The sequence below is a fragment of the Leucopleurus acutus genome (genome assembly GCF_964270905.1).
Source record: "Leucopleurus acutus genome assembly, chromosome: 16".
Taxonomy (NCBI): Eukaryota; Metazoa; Chordata; class Mammalia; order Artiodactyla; family Delphinidae; genus Leucopleurus; species Leucopleurus acutus.
The window spans coordinates 60,433,562-60,450,096 of NC_139158.1; the positions used below are offsets into that span (position 1 = coordinate 60,433,562).

Sequence of the window (16,535 nt, forward strand, 5' to 3'; positions counted from 1 at the left end):
AAGTGCTCCTGTAAGAGGCATGAATTGGGTCTCAGTCTCTAGAGGGCTAGTACCGTCACTTCCTCGACTGCTGCGCCACACCACTCCCGGGGTCCAACATTCGTTCACTTGTTCCGGAACTCGAAGTTTGAGCAGAAAAAAACGTGCTGCTGGAACCCCAACCCTAGACGAGGGGCCTGAGCAGCAGACTTCAACTCCCAAAACGCTTCGCTCTCCAGCTCTGAAGGTCGCGCATGCTTCTTTCCAAATAAGGCGGGCCGGCTTGCCGACTGGTAGAACTCGCCAGCTGGGTGAAGTGCGGGAAACCTAGGGACCGCCATCTTACCTTGGGTCAAACCAATTATACACTTAGTGGGAGGTTCGTGTTCTCTCTCTCGTAAGTTCGTACAGGTACTGAAATAAAATGCGCTTAATTACTGCAAGTCTCCTTATTATGCTTTACGTTGAGAACTTGTTCCATTTTGCGCCCCAGTCCGGAACTGAACTCCTAAGGATACAATGACACATCCCAGCATGGCACCGCACTCTGCGAGATTCCGCTGGGGGAGGAGTCGGAAGCGGTCCCGCCCCGCCTCCCGGTCGGAGGGGGGTTTCCGCTTCCGGCAGCGGCGGCTGCAGCCTCGCTCTGGTCCCTGCGGCTGGCGGCCGAGCCGTGTGTCTCCTGCTCCGCCGCCGCCATATTGTCTGTGTGAAGAGTGGGGAGAGCGGCCGCCGCCGCTGCAGCTTCCACCACAGGTACCGTGGGAGCCATCAGGCGAGGTCGTTGGGGGCTGCGGGTGGGTCCAGGATGGGGCAGCGGGGCGCGGCCGCCTCTAACGCTTCCAGCAGACTCCCGAGCGGCCCTTCGCCTTCCCCTGCCCCCCCACCACACACACACTAGCCGAGGCTCCTGCAGCCCATCGGGGAGGCCCTGGGCTAAACCCCCAGGGCGGGGAGTGAGGCTTGGGGGCAGAGGCTGATAGGAGGGTGGGAACTGGCTCTCGAGAGTCCAGCTTGTTGCGGGGGAGAGGGCTGGGCTGGGGCGGGGACTAGGGGGCAAGTTGGAGGAGGAGGTCGGCAGAGGGGGAAGCGAGCTGGAGGGGTGGGGCCGCCGGGGGGGGGGATGCTGGGGGAGGGTGCCTAGGGGAATGGTGCCCGCAGTGTAGGCTGGGGTGGACCCTCCCGCGGAGCAGAGCAGCTGTAGTGGGGGCCTTCTAAGGCCCCTCTAGGCGAAATTGGGCTTCCCACCTGCACCCTGGGGTGCAAGGTGAAGGGGACCCGGGGCGAGGTCGCTGAGGATAAAGGGGAAGGGACCATGAAGTGGGGCAGAACGGGTGGAGTTGGAGTTAAGGGTTAGTTGGGAGCCTGGATGGAAGAGGAGAGGTATGTAGAATGAAAGGTTGGCTAAGAGTGTGCATGTTAGTTTGTGACCTTTGAAGAGTAGGACTTTTGTTTTTGTTTTTCGGTTGTTTATATTTTTGCAGCGTTGGAACATTTCTAACCTTGGCAGGTGATGGGTGGAGCTTATGTAGTTTGTTTTTGGGAAGGAAGGGTCAGGAGAAGTTGCTTCTTGGCTGTTGCTATTGTGGGAAGGAAAGAGTTCTGGAAAGGAGGTAGCAAATTAATTGAGGAAGACCTGATTACCTTTCAGCTGCTAAATTCTATTGAGAAGTGGGTGTGAGGAGAGGAAATGAAAAGAAAGCTAGAAAGGGAAGATTTTTCTAGGAGTTGGAAGACCCCATTCCATCTAAGAAGTGGCAGTAAATATCTGGATTATCAAATATAAGTGCCACTGTTATTTAGCTGTGTGACCTAACTTCTGTAAATCTTTGTTTTCCTATCTGTAAAATGGGGGTGATAATATTTCCTAGACGGTAAGTTTATGGTGAGGAGCAAATAAGATAATTTGTGTCAAGTGCTTACCACAGTGCCCGGTAGGTAGTAAGTGCTCCATAGACCTTACCTGTCACTTTTATTAAAGGGACTAGCTGGTATATATGGGGTTCCTTCAGTCTAGGTAAAGTTTATGGTCAATAATCTGACAATAGGCAAGGCTTCAGAAAATTATATTTGTAGTTGTTGAGGTGTTTTTCTTTTGTTGTTAAGTCAGTTGGCTTAACTGGCTTGGTGGACCTTGAGCTGAAAGACCAGGACCAATAGTAGTTCTGCCTCGTGTCGTTTTTAAAAGTTCACCAGCAGTTTTACCTGGGTAGTTGTATCCTTCTGTGACTTTGAAATACTTGCCTTTCATTTGCTATTGGGGGTGGGTGTATGACTTGAAGAAAGAATGAAAATATTTGAAGTTTGCTTAGATTGGTTTATCAGCTGATTACAAAATTAGGTCACCCTGGGGTAACTTTTGTTTAAATGCAAAAACCAAACATGCCTAGTTATATCCTGTTATATGGAATACAGTAGAGAAGAGGAGCACACATTTAAGGGGGAGCAATAGGTTATTTTCTACCTAATGGTTTAATTGCCTAGCTGTTTGCGGATGAAACAAGTAGCTTCTTTTTTACAGTGTATTTTTGGTTCTATTACTTAGCCACACTCTTCCAGGGTGAGAGTCCTTGATTTTACCATTGTCTCTGTCTCTGAACATATAGCTTTACTTCACATACTCTTTTGGAGAAAGGAGAAGTTTTCTTTGGTAACTAAGTTTAAAACTTGACATAGGATTTGGGTTTGTAGTAGGCAGAATGACCACCACCACCACCCCCAAGATGTCCAAACTCTAATTCCCAGAATCTGTAAATATGTTACTTGGTAAAAGGGACTTTGCAGATGTAGTTAAATATCTTAAAATAGGAAGATCATCCTGGATTTAGTGGGTAGGCCCAATCTAATCACATGAGCCCTTAAAAGCAGAGAACTTTCTCCAGCTGGGAGTCGAGAGAGATGGGGCAGAAGGGGAAATCAGAATCGAATCATGAGAGGGACTCCATTTGCTGTTGCTAGAGGGGGCCACATGGAAAGCATGAGAAGGAATGCGGGGAGCCTCTAGTAGCAAAGACCAGCCCCGGCTGACAGCCAGCAAGGAAATGGAGACCTCAGTCCTACAACCACGAGGAACTGAATTTGGCCAACAACCTGAATGAGCTTGAAAGTGGATTCTTCCCCAGTTTCCCGCAAGGATAACACCTTGATTTTGGCCTTGTGAGACCCTAAGCAGAAGACCTAGCCAAGCCCACCCAACTTCTGAACTACAGAAACTGTGAGACAATAAATTTCTATTGTTTTAAAGCCACTACATTTGTGGTTTTGTTATGGCAGCGATAGAACACTAGTGTAGATTTTGGTACCAGGAGTGGGGTACTGTTACCTAAAAATGTGAAAGCGGCAGTAGAAGAGGCCAGCAAATTTTTGAGGAGCATAATAGAAAAGACCTAGAACAGATCATTAGTAGAAGTAGTGAGGGCTGAGGTGGAAGTGAGGTGTGCATTGGAAACTGGAGGAAAGAGGATCTTTGTTATATAGTGGCAAATAAGCTTAGAATTGTGACCTATGGTCAGGTGGAAAAGAATACTTATAAGTGATGAACTTGGATATTTAGCTGAGATTTCCAAGCAAAGTATTGAAGGTACAGCCTGGTTTATTTGTGGGGTGTGAGTCTCAGTGAGCTCATGTGAAATTCATGTGAAGCCCACTAGGTTCTTGAGCGTTTTATACTAGCAAAAACAGTGCCAGCTTGGATTGAAAAACAAAAAGTAGTAAATTAAAGAGAGCTCTCAACCCACCCCCCCAACCCCCACCCCCAGTTATACTGGTAGGAAGCAGGCTGGTAAAAAAAACTACTTAGATGTGAATGTGCTCCTTTTCATTAAAAAAGAAGAATGACTCAGAGGGTGGAACCAAGAGCCCGAAGAGGTGGAGTCGAAGGCTGCAGAAGAGTTTACCCTGGCTTTGAAATGGAATGGAGTTTGCCCACATTTTGAAACTGCTTTGGACCGATGGATCTGCTTTTTCTTATATTTTCCCTACTTTCTTTTATATTTTTCCTGTTTGAACTAGAATGTCTATAAGTTGCCTTATGCTTGTCTCACCGTCGTATGTTGGGAACAGATAACTTTTTTTTTTTTCCCTAGGAATTGTGCTCCAGGGGTTGCACTTAATGTATTACAACCAGAGCTTCATCCACATTTGATTTAGATGGTGAGATTTGGGAGTTTTGAATTGATGAGCTTTAGATGAGATTTTTGGACTTTGAGTTGGACTTTAATGGAATGAGACCTTAGGATAGAATGGATATATTTGCATTTGGGAGAGATATGAGTCTTTGGAGCCCATAGGGTGGACTGTGTTAGGTAGAATGATCCCCCAAAGATATATGTGCCCTAACCTCTGGAATCTGAAGTTGTTACTGTTTTGTGGCAAAAGGGACTTTGCAGATGTAACTGTGGTTTAAGGATCCTAAGATAGGAATATTATCCTGGATTTTCTGGGTAGGTCCAGTCTATGCACATGAAAGCAGAGAACTTTATCCAGCTGGAGTTAGATTTGAAGCAGGAGAGGGTCTCACCCTGCCATTACTGGAGGGGACCACGTGGAAAGCACAAGAAGGAGTGCTGGCAGCCCCAGCTGACAGCCGGCAAGGAAATGGGGATCTCAGCCGTACATCCGCAAGGAACCACATTCAGCCAACAATCTGAATGAGCTTGAAAGCAGATTCTCCACCCCGGAATTTCCACAAAGGAACACAGCCCTATGGACACCTTGATTTTTGGCCTTGCAGGACCATAAGTAGAGGATCCAGCCAAGCCTACCTCACTTCTAGCCTATAGAAACTGTAAGATAATAAATTGTGTTGTTTTATGTTTGCGGTAGTTTGTTACAGCAACAATAGAAAACCAATTAGAAAATTTAAAAATTTTAAGAAAAAGAAAACTAATTAGAGGGGTTTTGCTGATTTTATTTAAGAATCTTTGGGGGATTATTTTCTAGAGAAAAAAGGCAGCAAAGATTATTCTGTAGTGATTTGGTTCTGGAAGACTTCACAGAATAATGGTGTTGAGTGGAACCTAGGCCTCTTCCCTAGATGTTTAAGCATCCTGTTACTGTCATTAGATGCAATTTGAAGGGGCTAAATGACCAGCTCAGTAAAGCGTAGATTCTAGAGCTCTAGGCCATTCTGGTAGAATTTCTATAAATTGATAATTCTTCCATGCCTATAATAAACGTCTTAGATAATTCCTTCATTCATCTTTATCGGCTGAATAAGGCATTGAGTTTATTTGACAACCCTTTATAGACTTAATTCCTGTTTTTTAGAAGAGATGGAAATGAGTGATTATTTTTTATGAATGGATAACCACTACTATATACAGTAGTCTGTCTGGTCTTTCATACCTCCCACCCCAACCCAAAGTTGTTGTAAGGTCTTTTCTCCCTGTCATTGTCATTTGAGGTTAATAAGATTTGGGTGTATAACTAAATCACTTTGCTGTACACCTGAAACTATTACAATATTGTAAATCAACTATACTTCAATTTCTAAAAAAGCCAATACAGTTTAAAAAAAAGAATAAACTTTGGGGATCATAATTGCAGAATAGAGTTCTAGCTTTTAAGAAAGGCTTTTTTGTTGTTTATCTGTATGTTATTGATTAGATTCATAAAATGTGGACTCTCAACTTGAGTGAAGGGAACTTCAGAGGATGGAGGAAATAAGGCAGTTTCTCTTTGAGTTAGTTACCTGAATAGAAGCATGATTACAGAATTAGAGCATTTCAGGGTACGAAGGACTTTTGTGATTATCTGTTTGACTTTTAGGTTTAGAGTAAAAGAAATTGGGCCACATGAAGGTTAAGTGACTAAACCAAGTATCTCAGCCCTACAGCTGGCCTAGAATCCTGGTCCAGGCAATGGGGATTCATGGCTTTTAAACTATATTCCCTGTGTACCCCTGCCTTGTCCTTTTTTTAGATTTTACTGTAGCTTATCTCTCTGTGCCTCAGTTTCCTCATGAGGGTCATTGTGAAAATTAGTTGAGATAATGCACGTAACACATTTAGCATAGTACCTAACACAGTTAAATGCCCAAAAGATGTTCACTGTTATAACATTTATGATAATTGTTTTGACAACTGTATGACAGCTTTTACATAAATATTACAGTACAATTTATACAAGTTCAGAAACTGAGAATGATATGATTTGGCATTGGATTAGGTAAGGACTTAGTGTTTTAAGGTAATGCTTGTGATACTTGGTTTAAAATGAGAAACTGGATTTGATCCTTGGTCTATCACAATTCATTGGGTGACTTGGGCCAAGTTTGTTTCACAAGGGTGTTAGTGTGTTCATACACCTAAATTTCTTTGAACTCCTAAGATGGATAATTTCGAAAGAGTACTATATCATTTAGTTGTTTCTTATTAGAGAGAAATCTAGGCCAGCTAGCTTTTCAAATGAAGAAATTCCTCTAGGATTATTAAGAAAAGGAACTGCTGTCATTTGTCATTGTAACAAATATTTACATTGGGTTATAGACAACTGGTAGTTTTTCTTAAATATTTGGTATGATCCAGAGTAGATTGCAGCTGACCAATTTGTTGACCAAACTTTTTTTCCTTTACATTATAGAAATCAAAGACTGAGTCTTTTTTTTTTTTTTTTTTTTTTTGCGGTACACGGGCCTCTCACTGTTGTGGCCTCTCCCGTTGCGGAGCACAGGCTCCTGACGCACAGGCTCAGTGGCCATGGCTCACGGGCCCAGCCACTCCACGGCATGTGGGATCTTCCCGGACCAGGGCACAAACCCGTGTCCCCTGCATCGGCAGGCGGACTCTCAACCACTGCGCCACCAGGGAAGCCCAAAGACTGAGTCTTTTTAAAAGTTTAAGGTGAAAGAATTAACAGTATTATACTAGGAGTGAGATTTCACTGGTTTCTACAAATTCTGTGTCTTTCAGCCTTAGACATAAGAAGTGTTCTTAGTAATGGTTACTGTCGTGGGCAAGCTTTTTTTACATTAATGATGATAGTGTTTTCTTGCATAGGAAATATGTGTCATCTGAAGTGAGGGTTTTAGGGTTAAATACCAGGGTACACTTAGAATAATGTTTTATAATTTTATGTGTCACATCTTAAATGCCTTTATATTGGCCACTTTTTTCTTTTCATACTTTCTGGTCTTGTGGATTTTCTGACAGGTTTTTATTAGCTGAAACATTTTAATCTGCTTGGGAAAGTGAACACTTGAAAGTTTTCTGAAGTTAGGACTAATGCACTAATGGGCATTTCTCAATTTAGCTAGCTCATTAATATTATATAATTTTTAAGAAAGCAATCTTGTTAAAAATGAATGTGTAAATTATTTTCCTAAAAATTTAATCATGTCATATCAGAAAGTACAAACTAGCCATTTGGCTTTATTGAATTTATAACCAGTTTTAAACAATGTTACTCTTTCAACAAGCCCTGAGTTCTTGCTACATTTCAGGTAGGTGCTGTGCTGAGGCTAAATTATCCCAGACATTGTAAATTTGTCCAGTGACATTTTGTAATAACGCATCATTCCATAACTTAGTAGCTTTCTGGAGTGTTTTCTTATGAAAACGCCTTTGGCTTTGTATCTTAGGTATAGTTTCTGAAACAGCTGCAGAAATTTGGTGGGCAGTGGATTGAGAATTCCTCATTCTGAATGGAATTCTTTAACAGATTACTGGGAGGACTGGGGGAAGGAGGCAGCAGGATAGTTGGAAAGAGCTCCAGCTTTGGAGTGAGATAGACCAAGTTTGGGTTAAGTAACCAAGGTTATTTAACTTACTCTTAAGCCTGGATTTTGTCATCTCTGCAGTTAGGATAACAACTACCTTGGGCACAATTTTTTTTTTTTTTTTTTTTTTTTTGTGGTACACTGGCCTCTCCCTGTTGTGGCCTCTCCTGTTGTGGAGCACAGGCTCCGGACGCGCAGGCTCAGTGGCCATGGCTCACGGGCCCAGCCGCGGCATGCAGGATCTTCCCGGACCGGGGCACGAACCCGTGTCCCCTGCATCGGCAGACGGACTCTCAGCCACTGCGCCACCAGGGAAGCCCGGCACAACTTATTTATTAGTCTTCTGTTTCTTCATCTGTAAAATGGGGGTCAGTACTTACCTCAGAATATTCTTGTGAGGATTAATAGCTAAAGTGCCAGCTAATGTTATCTCAGGGTAACTCTGAGGATTAAAGGAGATAATTTATAAAATGCCAGGTGCCTTTCCTTTCCCTGTCAGTGAAGACAGTGTGTTCATTGCCAGTGCTGCTACGCTTTACTCTATTTTCATTTTTTGCTGCCAGGAGTTCTTATTTTTCAGTGAGGCCTTTTGACCTGTACTTCTGTTTCTGGTGTGGCCTGCTGGGTGGGTGAGGTACTGAATTGCTGCAGCTTAGGGGTGGGTCAGTATGTAACTCATGCCCAGTGTAGATTGCCTCAGTTACTCACCTTCAGTGTGCATTGCCAAAGTGGTTATCTAGTCTTGGTGAATCTAGGGTTCTCTTGCTTCTAGAGAGAGAAGTGAATCTTCCCATCGCAGACTTGGGGGAAGTTCAAGCTTTGCTCACCTATAGACTTGTGAACCTGGAATCAGAGGCCTTATTCCCAGTGGTTCTTTGATCACAGTTTGGGAATTAACTTTTGTATTGTGTGTTTGGAGGAGAACTTTTTCGTGCATTAACATGTTCTCTGTGTCTTGCTCTCTCAGGTAATCCACTAACTTGCTTTCTTTGCTCTGTATTCTTAAATCATACATATACTGCTTAGGCAGAGCAGGAACCTGTCTTTATCAGTACTTTACAGTACTCTGTATTTATGACTCTATAGAATGAATACAAATAGCCATCTGCCTTGGGAGTTGTTCTTTCATCTTTTCAAACGTGATTTTGTATACCACTGTGACCTGGTGGCCAGCCCATTCAGATAGGAGAATAATGAAGACTCCAGATTTTTGAAACTCATATCCCTCACGCCTCACCTTGCCTCCAGATTTAAAGCAATCCGTTTCCTTGTCATGTTACAAAGGTAAGCTGTTGTTGAATCAGTGTGCAGAATTGGGGAAATAGTGTTGAATTAGTGAAAATAACCTATTTAGTCTTTGAAACCTAACATTTGACTTGAGTTCAAATCCGGCCTCTGCCACTTAGTATCCTTGTGACTTTTGGCAGGTTATTTAACCTCTGAATCTATGTTTATTTCTAAAAAGAGAATCTACATCTCATACCATATCTGGTTTATAAGAGGCATTCAAATGATAGTTATTACATACATAGATGGATTCTACTTTAGATTACTCTAGGTCGCAAATGAATCTTTTTTTTTCCAGAGGGTTGTGGCCAGTGGAATAAAGTTTCAGATTGTGACTTTATTTCGCTCGTGTTGCCTGGTAAAAAGATACACAGATGATAGCTTCTTTGCCCATCGTTTATTATATTTTGTATTATTGGAGACTACTGTACTTCAAACTAATGTCAAGTGTTTGAGATATAACTGTTAATTCAAATCAAACTGCTTGGGTTTTTGTGTTTTTTGTGTTTATTGAAGTGTAGTTGATTTACAGTGTTTCAGGTGTACAGTAAAGTGATTCAGATATATATATATATAATATTTATTTATATATAATTTTTTTCATATTCTTTACCATGCTTAGGTTTTCTTATAATTCTTCCCTTCACTGGAAGACCTCCCACTGTTGCTATGTTATTTATGTAACACTGACACTTTGATTCCTTTTCTGGCTTAAAGGTGGAGAAATGAAATTCACACAGAAGGCCAAATGCTAATTTTTTTTGTGATTCCGTACTTGCTGGTTTGTTTCATGGAAATGCTTGAGTGTATTGTCTTTAAAGCAAGAAGCCTGTAAGTTTTGCAGATGGGAATAAAAATAAGGCCCAGTGATATATTAAGATTATAACATCTTGAAAATCCTGCAGGGTTATGCAAGCAGTAACTTGATAACTTCATGAAGTTATCGGGTGTTATTGTGAATATTTATATTCTGAATTCAGACCCTTAACAGGGCCCGAAAAAACTTATACTGTTGGCTTTGAACAGGTAGTTTTCTTGCTTATTCAGTGTGCACTTGGAGTCTTGGGATTTGAGGGTTGGATTGGGTATGGGGAACTGTCAAGGAGCTAATTGTTAACCTTTTTGGCCTGTGTATTTTTCCCCAATTAAAAAAAAACATTATTTATATGGCGTTAGTTTGATAAAGTAGAGGAAAAAAAGATAGTTTCATTTAATCTTACATTCATTTTCCCCACTAATCTATTTTCTTTTGATTTATTTCAAGCTATAGGGTTAGGAGGTTTAGGTTGTTTTTTGTTTTCTTGTGCCAATGACCTCCAAATAGATGATCTCCCAGAAGGAATGGTAGTATATTAGTGAACTATACTTGAAAACTGCAAAAGGTGATTGCTTATCTCTTGAAGTAAAAGGGAGCTATGAAATAATAATAGTTTTCTCAGCCTACTTGCATGGATTTTGACTATTGAGCTTACGATCTCTTTAGGTTAGTTAAATCAGAATTTTCCAGCCAATGGACTATATCAGGGAGAGTTACAGAAGTGCTGAGATTCTGGTCCCCTCAGCCTTCTGGCCATTTGTGCAGGGTACAGGGCCTCCAAGCCAATGATCTTAGGTCCAAAGGTCTTGATCCTTTATCCAAGTCTGCCATATAAATATTTTCTCTTTGTGTTTTGACTTTTTAAAAGCTGTAAGCCCTAATTCAGAAAGTTCAGTAATTGAGTATCTTAACAGTTTTAAGACTCTAGGGGATTCCAATCTTAAAGTAGTCTTGGCTTTAAGTTTAGAAAAAACCATTTTAAAGTCTCTGACCCTCAAGCAGTTCTCTTTCCATGTATATTTCAGGGGATATACTTTATTTATTTATTTATTTTAATAAATTTATTTATTTTTGACTGTGTTGGGTCTTCACTGCTGTGCGCGGGCTTTCCCTAGTTGTGGCGAGCGGGGGCTACTCTTTGTTGCGGTGCACAGGCTTCTCACTGTGGTGGCTTCTCTTGTTATGGAGCACGGGCTCTAGGCACACGGGCTTCAGCAGTTGCAGCACGTGGGCTTCAGTTGTTGTGGCTCGCAGGCTCTAGAGCGCAGGCTCAGTAGTTGTGGCTCACGGGCTTGGTTGCTCCGCGGCATGTGGGATCTTCCCGGACCAGGGCTCGAACCCGTGTCCCCTCATTGGCAGGCGGACTCTTAACCACTGCGCCACCAGAGAAGCCCTCGGGATATACTTTAAAGTGTAAGACTAAACGATTAAAGTTTGGACACTTGTAAAGAAATTCAATTTCTTATTTTTTTAAGCAGTAATGGAAGGCAAAACTGAAGTTCCCTTGTGTAAAACTGGTGTCCTCACCTGACTCTGAATGCCACTGTATCTTTTCTGAAGCTGACATTTTGTTAATCATTCATCAAGCATGGGTCTCATGCTGGAATATAAATTGAAGCCTAGGATACATTGTCTTCCTCTCTTCCTTCAGGAAAAAATGGGATATGCGTAACTTGAGAAATTTAATTGTTTAGTATTTATGTAAATTATTGAGTTAACCTTTTTTTTTTTTTTTGCTGCTTGCCTTGAGTGATCTTAGTTCCCTGACCAGGGATCGAACCCGTGCCCCCTGCAGTGGAAGCACGGAGTCCTAACCACTGGACCGCCAAGGAATTCCCATCAAGTTAACCTTTTAAAATTGATATTTTGCAGTGTGAAAAATGTACCTTTCCTTTTGTCTAATTCAGCAATTCTTAATTTTCCTGGGGTTTACAGATTTCTCTGAGCCTGTAATGAAAGCTCTGATCTTTTCTTCAAAAAAATGTACCTGCACAACGCTACTTTGTATATACTTTAGGGAGTTAATGGACCTCTGATCCCATTGATAAACTCCATTTTGAAATAATTTGTATGGTCCAAATAACAGTTTCCCCTTTTTATTATTTTTAATACAGTAACACTTGCATGACTTATTTGTCACAGTATTCTTTTTTTTAATTGAAGTGTAGTTGATTTACAACACTGTGCCAATCTCTGCTGTACAGCAAAGTGACTCAGTTATACACATACATACATTATTTTTCAGATATTCTTTTCCATTATGGTTTATCCCAGGAGATTGGATATAGTTGCCTGTGCTATACAGTAGGACCTTGTTGTTTATCCATTCTAAGTGAATAGGTTGTGTCTACCAACCCCAAATTCCCTGTCCATTCCTCTCCCTCTCCCCCCTGGCAACCACAAGTCTGATCTCTATGTCTGTGAGTCTGTTTCTGTTTTGTAGGTAGGTTCATTTGCACCATATTTTAGATGCCACATATAAGTGATATCATATGGTATTTGTCTTTCCTCTCTCTGACTTACTGCACTTACTATGATAACTGTACTCTCGTTGCATCCATGTTGCTGCAAATGGCATTATTTTGTCATTTTTTTATGGCTGAGTAGTATTTCATTGTATATATGTACCACATCTTCTTTATTCATTCATCTGTCAATGGACATTTAGGTTGTTTCCATGTTTTGGCTATTGTGAATCATGCTGCTGTGAACATAGGGATGCATGTATCTTTTTGAATTATAATTTTGTCTCGGTATATGCCCAGGAGTGGGACTGCTAGATCATTCTATTTTTAGTTTTCTGAGGAACCTTCATACTGTTCTCCGTAGTGGGTGTACCACCTTACATTCCTACCAACAGTGTAGGAGGGTTCCCTTTTCTCCACACCCTCTCTAGCATTTGTTATTTGTAGACTTTTTAACGATGGCCATTCTGACTGATGTGAGATGGTACCTCATTGTAGTTTTGATTTACATTTCTCTAATAGTGATTTTGAGCATCTTTTCATGTGCCTCCTGGCCATCTGTATGTCGTCTTTGGAGAAATGTCTGTTAAGGTCTTCTGCCCATTTTTCGGTTGTTTTTTGTTATTGAGTTATATGAACTGTTTGTATATTTTAGAAATTAAGCCCTTGTCGGTTGCATCATTTGCAGATATTTTCTCCTAGACTGTAAGGTGTCTTTTCATTGTTGTTGTTTGTTTGTTTGTTTATGGTTTCCTTTGCTGTGTAAAAGCTTGTAAGTTTGATTAGATCCCATTTGTTTATTTTTGTTTTTATTTCTATTGCCTTAGGACACTGACCTAAGAAAACATTGGTATGACTTATGTCAGAGGGTTTTGCCCATGCTCTCTTCTAGGAGTTTTATGGTGTCATGTCTTAGTCTTTAAGCCATTTTGAGTTTATTTTTGTGTATGGTGTGAGGGTGTGTTCTAACTTCAGTTGTTTACATTGCAGCTGTCCAACTTTCCCAGCACCACTTGCTGAAGAGACTGTCTTTTTCCCATTTTATATTCTTGCCTCCTTTGTCAAAGATTAATTGACTGTAGGTCTGTGGATTTATTTCTGGGCTCTCTGTTCTCTTCCACTGATCTGTGTGTCTGTTTTTATACCGATAGGACACTGTTTTGATTAGTGTAGCTTTGTAGTATTGTCTGAGGTCTGGGAGAGTTATACCTCCTACTTTGTTTTTGTTCCTCAGGTGTCACAGCATTCTTTCAACAAATATTTCTGAATGGTATTCTATGTCAGCTTCTGTGGTAGATTCCTCAGGATACAAAGGCACTATTCTCTACTTTTGGAGCTTTGTTTAGCTAGGGCAACAGATGTGTAAACAGTACAGTGACACTGCTAGATGGAAAAGGTAAGCAAAGTGTGCTGTTGGAGTACAGAGGAGGGGTCTTGGTCATTAGAAATTTTCTGTAAATCTGTGGTTAGGGCTGTATTTCTTAATTGGCAAAAAACATACTGCAAAGTACTCCAAGGTGTTTTTTGTTAAGTTCTAACTGGACTAGTAATGAAAACTAAATCAAGGAGCAAATGGTGTTGAGAGCTTAAACCGGCTTTTGCTGTTGCATCTGATAATGCTGAATGTCTTCTTTGCCCATATTTTTCCCCAGTTACCTTTTTAAAATATATCACTTTTAATTTACTTATATATTTATAAATTTATATATTTAGTATAGAGCAGGGATTGCTAACTGAAATACCTGCAGGAGTCAAGCCAGTAAGATAAATGTATAGAGTTGTCCAGGTTTACCTGTGGCATCTTCCAGTAGGTTGGTTTTAGAGCCCATTGTTGGATAATCACCGTTAGCAGATCCAAGTGATTTTGTCAGTGCAGGAATGCAGAATCATTGTTACCAGAAAGACAGATCTTTCTCATTCCTTCTTAAGAGAAACTGAAGGTTGATTTGTTTTTTAATGTTGGCAACCAAGTCACACTTAGAAATATTTATTATGAAAATCTTTAACAAATAATTGAACTTAATATCTGATTTCACTTTTTAAAAACACTGTGGAAAACTTGCACAAGAATGTTCATAGCAGCATTATTCATAATGGCCATAAAGTGGAAACAAATGTCCATCAACTGATGAATGGATGAACAAAATGTGGTATATCCTTACAGTGAATTCAACCATAAAAAGGAATGAACTACTATAAAGCTACGTCATGGATGAACCTTGAAAACATGCTAAATGAAAGAAGCCAGATACACAAGGATACATATTGTGTGATTCTGTTTTTATGAAGTGTCCAGGATAGGCAAATCTATAGAGACAGAAAGCAGATTAGTGGTTCTTAAGAGGTGAGGGGGTATTAGGAGTGACTGCTATGGGATATTCATTTTCTTTGGAGGTGAAGGTAATGTTCTGGAATCATATGGTAGTGATGGTTGCATGCTACAAACATACTAAAAACAGCTGAATTGTACACTTTAAAATGATGGATGTGATGTTGTGTGGATTTTATCTGTTTTAAAAATTGGAAGAAAAAATACTGTGTGAGCCAAATAGGACATATATGTTTGCTATAAAGCAGAACGAATAGTCTGTGAATCTAGACAGAATATTTTAAAATCACCACCTCATTGTGACACGGTAAAAATTGCTCAGATTCACCTTATGTAAAATGGGAAAGGTATTACCTAGGTCTTAGACTTTTTAGGTTTAAAAGTGATAAATATAAATCCCAAGGAGTAGTATAGGCATAGGCGTTCACATTTCTTTAGAATTGGAAGCTGGAAAATGTTTGCTGCCCTCTGTTCCAGCCTATTTGTTGTTGGCAAGTCTAGGACAACCCACCCTATTAATTATTGTTTATTGATCACCTGCAGGGAGTATCTCCTGGGTAACCTATCTCCATGATAGTAAAGGAGGGAGAGGGAGAGGATATTACACCTTATATTCTGCAGTTTCCTCACTGTAATCAGATAGGTTAAATGACAGATCCAAGGTCATATTTGGTCCTAGTGGCTCCAGTGTTCCTGTTCTTTTAAATGCAAGGTTCACATTTTTCAGTTATAGAGTACTGAACTGTTTCTGTAGCTCTATCAAGGATTGTACGGCACTGTGTTCATCACCTGGGTAAAATGCATGGCCTCATAAAACTTGTGGTTCCAAAGAAACATCTCTCACACATACTGACTGGCTTCACATCTCATTGGGAAGTGATAGTATGACTGTCATGTGATAAAATTTACATGCAAGACCAAAGAGCATCTTTAAAATTGGCTGCACATCAAATATCCATTATACCTGTACAGCCAAACTGCTTTTCTCAGTTCTGAACAGGAGCAGGTCTGTATGCAAGGAAATTTGATTTTTGCCAAAATATTGTCTATTACTGTCTTAATATAAGTTCATCAAACATTTATGGAATATATCAACATGCTTAGGCACTGTGATAAACACAGGGTATATACCAAGAGAAATAAACCATGGTTCAGGTCCTTGAATTGATAGTTTAATGAGTGAGAAGTATGTAAACAAAACACATGTGATAATGTAATGAGTATATAGGGGTGCTTTGGCACCATAGAGGAAGTATTTTGGTTCATTTTGGAGAGTTGTGGAAGGCTTCATTGTGGATGTAAAAGTTGCTGATTCTTGAAGGGTGAGTAGGATTTCCCCTAGCAAGCTGTATTGTGGAGGGCATAAAGTATAATGGCACAGAAAAGGCGGAGGGAGCATGTTCAGTACTCATTTGCTTAACATTTTTAAAAGTTTTAAACTTTTTACAAAGTGTTATGGAAATACTAAGCTGTGCAGTAGGAAGACATTAGGATAGAATGGAGGTTGAAAACTGATAGCCAGTTACAATACTGATTGAAATGGAAATGGCTAAATATTCAGGATTTTCATTTCCTCTTGTATCAGTTTTCCTAAGTCTTTTTCCTCTAAGTATTTCAGATATGTTCTTCATGTTATCCTATGTTTTAGGATACAGCATATGATAGGATTTTCCCCTTTTTTTAATTTATTTTTTAAATCGGTATACAGTAAAATTGATTCCTTTTTGTGTGTACAGTCCTATAAATTTTGACACACAGAGAGTCAAGTAACCACCATCACAACAAGGGGACAGAACAGTTATTATCACCTCCCTCATATTACCCAGCCTCCCACCCCTATTCTCTGGCAAATTTTGTTCTATTCTGTTCTGTTCTCAGTTACTATAGTTTTATCTTTTCACAAATGTTATATAAATGGAATCAAGCAATATATAATATTTT

At 40.3% G+C, this 16,535-nt stretch overlaps 1 protein-coding gene across 2 annotated transcripts in view; it reads left to right on the top strand.

Annotated features, from left to right (window-relative positions):
• Window positions 1-639: 639 nt before the first annotated feature.
• The window catches only part of CSNK2A1 (casein kinase 2 alpha 1), a 56,239-nt gene continuing 40,343 nt past the window's right edge, over window positions 640-16,535 (top strand). For both annotated transcript variants that reach the window (XM_082858084.1, XM_082858085.1), the window contains exon 1: window positions 640-735. The gene's annotated coding sequence lies outside the window, so the exon portion shown is untranslated. The remainder of the gene's footprint in view (window positions 736-16,535) is intronic.